This window comes from Myotis brandtii, unplaced genomic scaffold, assembly GCF_000412655.1.
Source record: "Myotis brandtii unplaced genomic scaffold, ASM41265v1 scaffold49, whole genome shotgun sequence".
Classification (NCBI taxonomy): Eukaryota; Metazoa; Chordata; class Mammalia; order Chiroptera; family Vespertilionidae; genus Myotis; species Myotis brandtii.
The window spans coordinates 5,007,716-5,016,831 of NW_005368707.1; the positions used below are offsets into that span (position 1 = coordinate 5,007,716).

Genomic DNA, 9,116 nt, shown 5'->3' on the forward strand with positions numbered 1-9,116 from the left:
TGATCAGGCTGGCAGGCAGAAGTGGTTAGGGGCAATCAGGCAGGCAGGCAGGCGAGCGGTTGAAAGCCAGCAGTCCTGGATTGTGAGAGGGAGGATGTCCGACCCGTTTAGGCCTGATCCCAGTGAAACATCCCTCGAGGGGTTCCAGATTGGAGAGGGTGCAGACTGGACTGAGGGACACCCCCCACCCCCGTGCACGAATGTTGTGCACCAGGCCTCTAGTCTCTATATAATCCTCTCCTCTTCACCACACACAGCTCCAAGGTATACACAGAATGTTGTATACAGTCGATTGTCAATGAGTTATTGATCTGAATTTACATTACAAAAAGAAAACAAAGATATCCTTGGTGAGCTTTTACTAGGAAGACTCTTGGATCCTTATCTCTGCAAGAGCTGCTTTCTTTCTCAACAGTTGTCCATTAATATTATATAAGAACAATGTTTTGTACTACCTGTGCATTGGGACTTTCAAGAGTCAATAATTTGAATTTCTCTCTTTTCTAATTTTAGAAGCAATTGGAAGATGGCTCAGGAGTTAGGCGGGTGTGTAGAAAATAATCCCCCTTTGTTGTGGGGTTAAGTTGTTGGGAGAAGGTGGCTTGGATCTGTAGCCAGATGAGTTTGCTAAAGCTTTCCCTGAAGTTAGGTGTATTTTTTTTTTAACAGGGCTATGGGCACAGTTCCACCACCATAGACTTCCCACATAGGGCAGACTGCTTCCCCTTAGCAGAGAGCAGGTCAGGGGCAGAGGTGAACTGCTAAGTTTCTTCTACATTCACTAATCAGATACTTCATTCAGGGTAGAAGTGAGTGAGGAACAAAAAGAGGAAAAGAGATGAAATCCTCTGTGCATAGTCTTCAGTGAATGAACTCTGCCTAGTTGGGAAATGTGGACCAATGTCTGTCACATATGAGTATGCATCCCTTTCCTGTGGAGAATTAAGAAAAGGACGGTGCAGGAGTGTTTCTTTGATGGAGGTCCCTCCACATGGAAACATGTAGAATAGGAGTGAAGATCCAATTAAAAGGGGCTCAGTTGGTGCCTAATTCCACACAAAAGCTCCTCAGGCTATAATCGCAGGCTCAGCATTAAGCTACTGGGAGATCCAAATACTGTTAGGGCTAGAAGGACATTTTGAGATTAACTGTAAATCTTTCCCTAGTCACTTTCTGCTCTTGCTAAATTGTAGTATAACGTTTGTGATTGACCTCATGAAGACAAGCATTTCCCTGTATTTATTTAGTTAAGAAGAATTTTCTTTATCAATTCTTAGCACGCATCTTTTTATGTCACTTTCTATGTTAGTATTTAACAATCCTTCATTTTGTAAGGGATCCTAATGTCAACTGAAGTGAGTCATGTGAGATCAGATGATAGATTATGTCTGGAGTCTGTGAGGCTATTCAGTTTATATTCGTGAAAGTTAAGGAAGTTCATAATTTTGTGTTTTATGAAGGAAGCCTTCCTTACTGTAATTTCCTTAATCAAACAATAGTTATGGGGAGATCCAATGCCTTTTCTGTGATTTTATTATTTTTTTCCTTAAAGCCACTTAACATAACCTTTTAACTTGAAGTTTTTAGGAGACAATCACTGGAATCATATGAACTCATTGTTCCTATTCAGGAAAATGTATTATTCAAAGTGGGCTCTATGAAATAATGAACTAATGTCTGAAGTTTACATCAGACTGCCTCCTTGCTGAGGGAAGACCTCTACCAGGGCCCTAGGAACTCACTTAGGCTTTTCGAGGGAAGGGCCATATCTAATATTTGGCTCATCATAGGAACAAAAGAAATCTACATGGAATGATTAGATAACGTGTTTGGCTTATGGAAATTTAGAGAATCTTCTGCCCTGGAGAAAAAGAAAAGAGGGGAAATGAACAAAAAATCAAACAGAGAAAGTTGTAGAAAAGAGAAACTAAACAGAAAGAAGTGGAGGCAGTGTCAAAGCATATCTGCACATTCTTTGGCACCCCTCCCATTGAGGAGCTGAAGACTGCTCTCCGCAGGTTCAAGGCCTTTTCTGCCTCTTACTTGATCCCTTCCAGTTAGCCTCTGACGTCTCCTTTTTATTTTTTTCTGTAGAGACTGCCAGACGAATCTCTCTAAAGCAGCGGTTCTCAACCTTTGGGTCGCGACCCCTTTGGGCGTCGAATGACCCTTTCACAGGGGTCGCCTAAGACCACCGGAAAACACATATATAATTACATATTGTTTTTGTGATTAATCACTATGCTTTAATTATGTTCAATTTGTAACAATGAAATTGGGGGTCACCACAACATGAGGAACTGTATTAAAGGGTCGCGGCATTAGGAAGGTTGAGAACCACTGCTCTAAAGCATAACTCTGATTACACTACTCTCTGCCTCAAAAATATTTAATGTCTCCCATTATTTCCTAGACCCAGCCAGGTGGTGCCTTGTGAGCCCAGCTTTTTTGGGACCCACTGCTCCCACCCAGCGACCAAGATCCTTCCTTCTCCATAGGGGCTTCCTCCTGCTTGCCTCCATGCCTTTACTCATGTTGTGCCTTTAGACCAGAGTGGGGGGTACTCTGCACCACTTCTCCTTCCAAAGTCATAGGTATCTTTCAACTTCTAATGTGATTTCCCATAACAATTCTGACTCCCTCCAGTATGCTCTTTCTTTTTATTTTGAACCCTATACACTATTAAAAATGTGTCCTTTATGATACTGTCATATTCTAACTCATACTTTGTTTATTTTGTATACTTAGTCTCACCTTCCTCTGGTTGTTGAGGTCTTTGAGGGCACAGGGGCTCTGCTCCTATTTCCATCCCAGGAAAATGAGAAATGATTCCTCAAATGACATTTTCTCTTCCAAGAGGCTTTATTCCTTCTTTCCTCACTTTTAAAAATGATTTTGACAGAGCATACTGTTTTATTTTTTAAAACAGGTATTTTAATTTGCCATTGAGTTAATTGTTCATAGATGTACTGTATGCATTGTTTGAAAGCTACAATAAGCTTGTAACAAAGCACTCCACAGAAGCAAACACTTTCAACTTGTAGCTCTTCATATACATTTTTTAACAACAGGTGCTATTGACCCTTTGATATAGCAATTTGTATATAATCCTAAAGCATTGTAACCATATGAAGTGACTTAAAAATAACAAAACCTTTTATTAAAAGCAGAATATTTGAAAAATATAGAAAAGTACCTTGTGACCTTCAGAGGACACAGGTTTTCCTTGAAATGAGTTGGAGCCCCCAAAAGGTAGACTCAGATGCATGTTTTTGTGTCCTTGGTACAAGAATAGTATTCAGCGAACTCTTGCTATATATCTCCAGATTGCTTTCCAGAGAATTTACAACAAATGACACCAAAAGAATGACTTTAATGGTGGAAAATGTGGGGTCCTCAATAAAATAATAATTTTGAGGTATGTGCTAGGAATCATTCATCATTCTCTAATATCCTGAGACTATAGAAAGTTAGCTTTATGTCAACTCTGGGTAAGATTTATAGTGCATTATTTAAAAAATGACTTGCGAGTCATGTATATCCACCAAATACTTACGAAGTTGAACAAACTTCTTTCAGTTGCAGTGCTCATAGAATTCTGACTCTGAGAATGATATAGTGTTTTTAGATTCTAACAAGGCATTTGATGAGATTGCTCATAATATTCTCCTGAATAAAATTGAGGCCTGTGGTAACCTACGACCCTAAGAAAAGTGATATAGTTTCTGCACTATAGAATTTAAAAGTCAACTGCATTTTCAGCTGAACATCGAGAATCTTTAAGCAGAAGTAAATGTCCCAAAAGGAAAAGGACTGCCTGTCACCCTAGAGAATGGACAATTGTTAGGGAAGGTGTAGAGGGAACTAAAGATGTGTTGGAGTTTAATGTCCTTTAAAGTTGTGTTTTTTTAATTTTTATGATTTGTGATTCTTGCTATAGCTAAAGGCATGGTTAAATGAGTTATGTTCTCAGTTCCCAGATATGATTTGTACCACATAACCCAGCCAGGTTCTCATGGTCAAGTCACCACGAGTATTATAAAGGGGATGCCAGGGGATAAGGGAAAAACTGTCTCAACCACAGGAAAAGTCTAATGAAACATTGTCCTATTGACAGTGACTTGACATCTCATCATATTAAGAAAATGGACTGTTTGTGTGTGTCACCATTTCCCTGGTCAGCAGGGAGCGATATAGCACAGCTCATAGAGGCCATCAGGTTCTGCTATGTCATACTAGTCAAGGTGGTCATACCTGACCGTGAAGGATGGACTCAGAGACTGTATAAGGTTTCTATCTGGCTAACAATTCCAAGACACAGTGACTCAGTGACCCAGAAGAAATGAGGATTTCCTGTTAAGCCGGGACTCTGAGCCAAAGCTGGCCACCCACTGTCATCATATCCCCCAGGGGAGAGAAGCAACGTTTTCTGCCTCCCAACCCTTGAAGCAGCAGCCATTGCCCCTTGGCCTCAGAGCTTCTGCTTGCTGCTCTCAGAATGCTCTGGTTGGAAAGAATTGCCCTGAACTTTGAATTTAGCTAATAGCATTCTCATGACTTTCTCACTCGAGGCCTGCCCCATCACCCCTCCTGATTAGGACTGGAAGTTCGGAGTCTGCATGGCTGGCTTCCTGCAGATGAGGCCGGGAGGTTGAGCTACAGCCAGCAATTGGTGGAGGTCACTAGGTCAGTGTTCTCCTCTCTGTTTTCCTGTCCCCCGAAGCAGCATTTTGAATAAACAGCTCTTTCCTCTCACAAACCAAGACATGAAAAATACTTCTGCTTTTCACTCGCTGCTTTCTAGGTCCTATTTTCTGTGCTCTTTTCTCCCTTTCTTCCAGATTTCTGTCCTTTTGGGGGTGTATCACCCTGACTAATAGGAGTGGAGCAAACAGGCCACAACATCAATGCTGTTCCATTTTGGGAATGGTCTTAGTTACAGGAATCTCTTCTGTGTTTTGGAAAGATTTTGTGTTTCCTTAAAGGTCTTTTCCTTACAGCAATCAGGATTTTAAAAATTCCACAGAGAAATATTTCCATTCCTGGTCATGCTTGATATCATGCATCACTTAGAATTGGATGAACATAATTAAAACAAGCAGGAGGATTCAAATACACATGGAAATATCAAGACCTCTGAATGCCAGTGCAGGAATATGAAGTTGGTGCCTGTCATTAACCACCTCTGCTGTTCTGCTTTCCCAGTTTCATTGACTCCATCAATGGCTACCTGTGTCCCCACAGCCCACAGGCGTGCATGGACTACTCAAAGATGCAATTGCTAACTACAGACAGAACCTCAGATTTTTTATGATAATGATTTCTTTAGGACAAACAAACAAAATGTTTGGAAAAAAATGTTCTTAAAACATAAATAACATTTTGAATACCAGCCTGGCTTCTGTTTGATTAGAAATCATTCTGTGTTCTTGTTTACTCTAAGTTCATTACTTAGAAACCACTGAACCTGGAAATTCACAGTAAGACATCTATTCTTCCAGCCTTCTCTTTAGGAGTCTTTTTTATTTCTTTCTGCTATATGTGTGTGTCCAGAAATGGGGAAATTTTATATTTTTCATTCTCTGGTCTCCTGGTTCATTTATCTGAACTAAGTGGTAATTATTCCATTCTCTTGAGTTAAAATTCATCAGGGACATCTTCACTGCCCCTATCCTCATTCAAGCTACCATTATTTCTTACCTGAATAAGCAAGAGTCCTTATAACTGGTCTTATTGTTTTTACTCTTGTTTCCTTATAGTCCATTCTCCACATTGTAGCATGAGAAATTAAAAAATAAAGCAAATAAAAAAATCTCAGGAAATTAGATTATGTAATTAAGTATTTAATTACTAAATGGATTGGGGTGACATTAGTCAACATGAACATATAGGTTTCAGATGTGGGTTTCTATGTTATAAGATCTGTATATTGCACTGTGTGCCCACCACCCAAAGTAAAATCTTCTCCTGTCACTTCATATTAGGATCCCCTTATCCCCCCACACCCTTCCCTCCAGCAATCACCACACTGCTGGTTCTGTTCACAAGTTTCTGTTTTATATCCCACATATGAGTGAAATCATATGGTTCTTAGCTTTTTCTGACTGACTTATTTCACTTAGCATAATGTTCTCAAGGTCCATCCATGTTGTTGCAAATGGCGCTATTTTATCCTTTCTTATGGCCATGTAGTATTCCATTGTGTATGTGTACCACATCTACTTTATCCAGTCCTCTATCACAGGACACTGGTTGTTTCCATGTCTTGGCCACCGTGAAAAATACTGTAATCAACATAGGGGTGCATATATCTTTGTGAATACATGATTTCGAGTTATTCAGGTGTATACCAAGGAGTGGGGTTGGGGTCATAGGGTAGCTCTATTCTTAACTTTTTGAGGAATCACCAGACTGCTTTCCATAATGGTTGTACCAGTCTACATTCCCACTAGCAGTGAATAAGGGCTCCCCTTTTCCACAACCTCTCCAACACTTGTTATTGCTTGTCTTGTTAATAATGGCCACTCTAACAGGTGGTAGGTGGTATCTCATTATAGTTTTGATTTGCATTTTCCTAATTGCCAGTGAGGTTGAATATCTTTTCATATATCTATTGGCTGTTTGTATGTCTTCTTGGGAGAGGTGTATTGCAGGGAGCAGCTATAGGGCCAAACCTCGGACTGACCTGTGGCAGGGCCACAAACAAGTCCCAGCTTAGAGGGCAGAGCCCTCCTAGCATAATTAAGCCTTACCTTATAGTCCTCCCTTGCTCCTTCTTAGGTAGCTAATGGGTTGTGGGAGGTGAAGCTCCCAAGAACATTGTAAACATGTTGACCACTTCTCTTGTTTTGCTTTGTGTGCTCTGACTATAAAATAAAGCTTCAGCTTGCAGGCTCGGTCACTGTTTCCTCATCCAGGCACAGTGATCTGACCTAGCCCCCACTGTATTCTCTTGTCTGTCTTCTTTAATCCTTCACTGCCCCTCCTCAGGCTCACCAAACCTGGCCGTGCTGGTGTGGTACAGTGTATTTTCAGGTCCTCTTCCCACTTTTTGATTGGCTTATTTGTTTGTTTGGTGAGTTTTATGAGATTTTATATATTTTGGAAATTCAACCTTTGTTGGAGCTACTGTTTGCAAATATCATGTCCCATCTTGTTGGCTGCCTCTTTATTTTGTTGTCAGTTTCTTTTGCTGGGCAGAGGCCCCTGTAAACAGAGCCAGCAGATGGGTGTCATATCTGAGTCTCCATCAATTTGACTCACACTGTTGACCCCACCCTGATGGTTCCATGAGACTCTGCATCTCCCAACTTGAGAGTCCACCCAAACTGTTTCCAGCATCTTTTCCATACAAATGGCCTCTCTTGCCTCATGCTTTGGACTTTCCTAAAATCTCTCAAACAAACAGCATCTGGTCTCTGTGTACCCTATACATCTTGCTAAGTGGCCCCAGTCCCAGCACTAGTGGCAGCCGGCTTTGGTTTGTAGCCTGGCTTCACTCAGGCACCTTCAAGCCCAGCACAAATAGCAGCCATCTGCAGATTGATTGTTAGCTCATGCCAGATGGCCCCAGGCAGGGCACTGGCAGTGGCTGACTTTGCACCTCTTGGGAGACCCCAGAACTAGTGCACCTGGTGGACAGCTTCAGACAACACTGGATTACAATCCTACCACCTTCACAAGTGATGCCTGCAGTCAATTCCTTCCAGTGATGCCAACAGTAATCAAGACTCAACTACATCAGGACAATGTACACAGCTGACACAGGGGTGCACCTGGAGTGCCCAGCTCAGATGACTGGAGAGGCTGCACTACTGGGTTCTACAGAACACCTACTACACAAGGCCACTCTACCCAGCCTGGGAGATATAACAGCTCTACTTAATACATAGAAACAACATTGGGAAGCAGCCAAAATGTGGAGACAAACAAACAGGTCCCAAATGAAAGAACAGGAGAAATCTCCAGAAAAGGAACTAAATGAAATGGATGCAAGCAAACTACAAGATACAGAGTTCAAAACAATGGCAATAAGAATGCTCAAAAAACTTAGTGAGACCTTGAATGGCATGAAAAAAGACATATAAACCATAGAAAAGATCCAGTCAGAAATGAAGAATATACTAACTGAAATGAAGAATAATTTACAGGACAGCAACAGTAGAGTAGATGAAGCCAATAATCAAATCAGTAATTTGGAATATAAGGAAGCAGAAAACACCCAATCATAACAGTAAAAAGATAAGAATTTAAAAAGATGAAGATAGTGTAAGGAGCTCTGGGACAACTTCAAGCATATCCATATTCGTATCATGGGGATGCTCAAAGGAGAAGAGATAGAGCAAGAAATTAAAAACTTATTTGAAATAATAATGACAGAAAACTTCCCTAACCTGGAGAAAGAAATAAACATACAAGTCCAGGAAGTGCAGAGTTCCAAACAAGATGAACCCAAAGAGGCCCACACCAAAACACATCATAATTGAAATGTAAAAGGTTAAAGACAAAGAGAGACTCTTAAAAGCAGCAAGAGAAAAGCAGTTGGTTACCTATGAGGGAGCTCCCATAAGACTGTTAGCTGATTTCTCAATGGAAACTTTGAAGGCTATAAGGGTTGGACAAGAAATATTTAAATTGATAAAAAGCAACAACCTACATCCACGATTACTCTACCAAGCAAAGCTATCATTTAGAATCAAAGGATACATAAAGAGCTTCCCAGACAGGAAAAAGCAAAAGGAGTTCATCACCATCAAATCAGCATTACATGTAATGTTAAAGGGTCTTCTTAAAAAAACAAAACAAACTTTTATTGCCCTACCCAGTTTGGTTCAGTGGATGGAGTGTCGGCCCGTGGACTGAAGGGTCCTGGGTTCCATTCCAGTCAAGGACATGTATGTTGGTTGTAGGCTTGATCCCTGTTCCTGGTCAGGGAGTGAGGAAGGCAACCAATCAATGTATCTCTCTCTCTTTCTATCTCTCCCCCTCCCTTTCATTCTCTAAAAATCAATGGAAAAATATCCTTTGGTGAGGATTAACAAAAACAACAAAACAACTATATCTCTATATCTATCTATCTATCTATCTATCTATCTATCTATCTATATCTATCTATC

The 9,116-nt window shown here is 40.7% G+C and overlaps 1 long non-coding RNA gene across 1 annotated transcript in view; it reads right to left on the bottom strand.

Moving 5' to 3' along the window:
• LOC106727860 overlaps positions 1-9,116 on the bottom strand; it is a 27,907-nt gene that overhangs the window by 5,695 nt on the left and 13,096 nt on the right. The window contains exon 3 of the long non-coding RNA XR_001364109.1: positions 2,070-2,074. This is a non-coding gene — a long non-coding RNA (uncharacterized LOC106727860). The remainder of the gene's footprint in view (positions 1-2,069; positions 2,075-9,116) is intronic.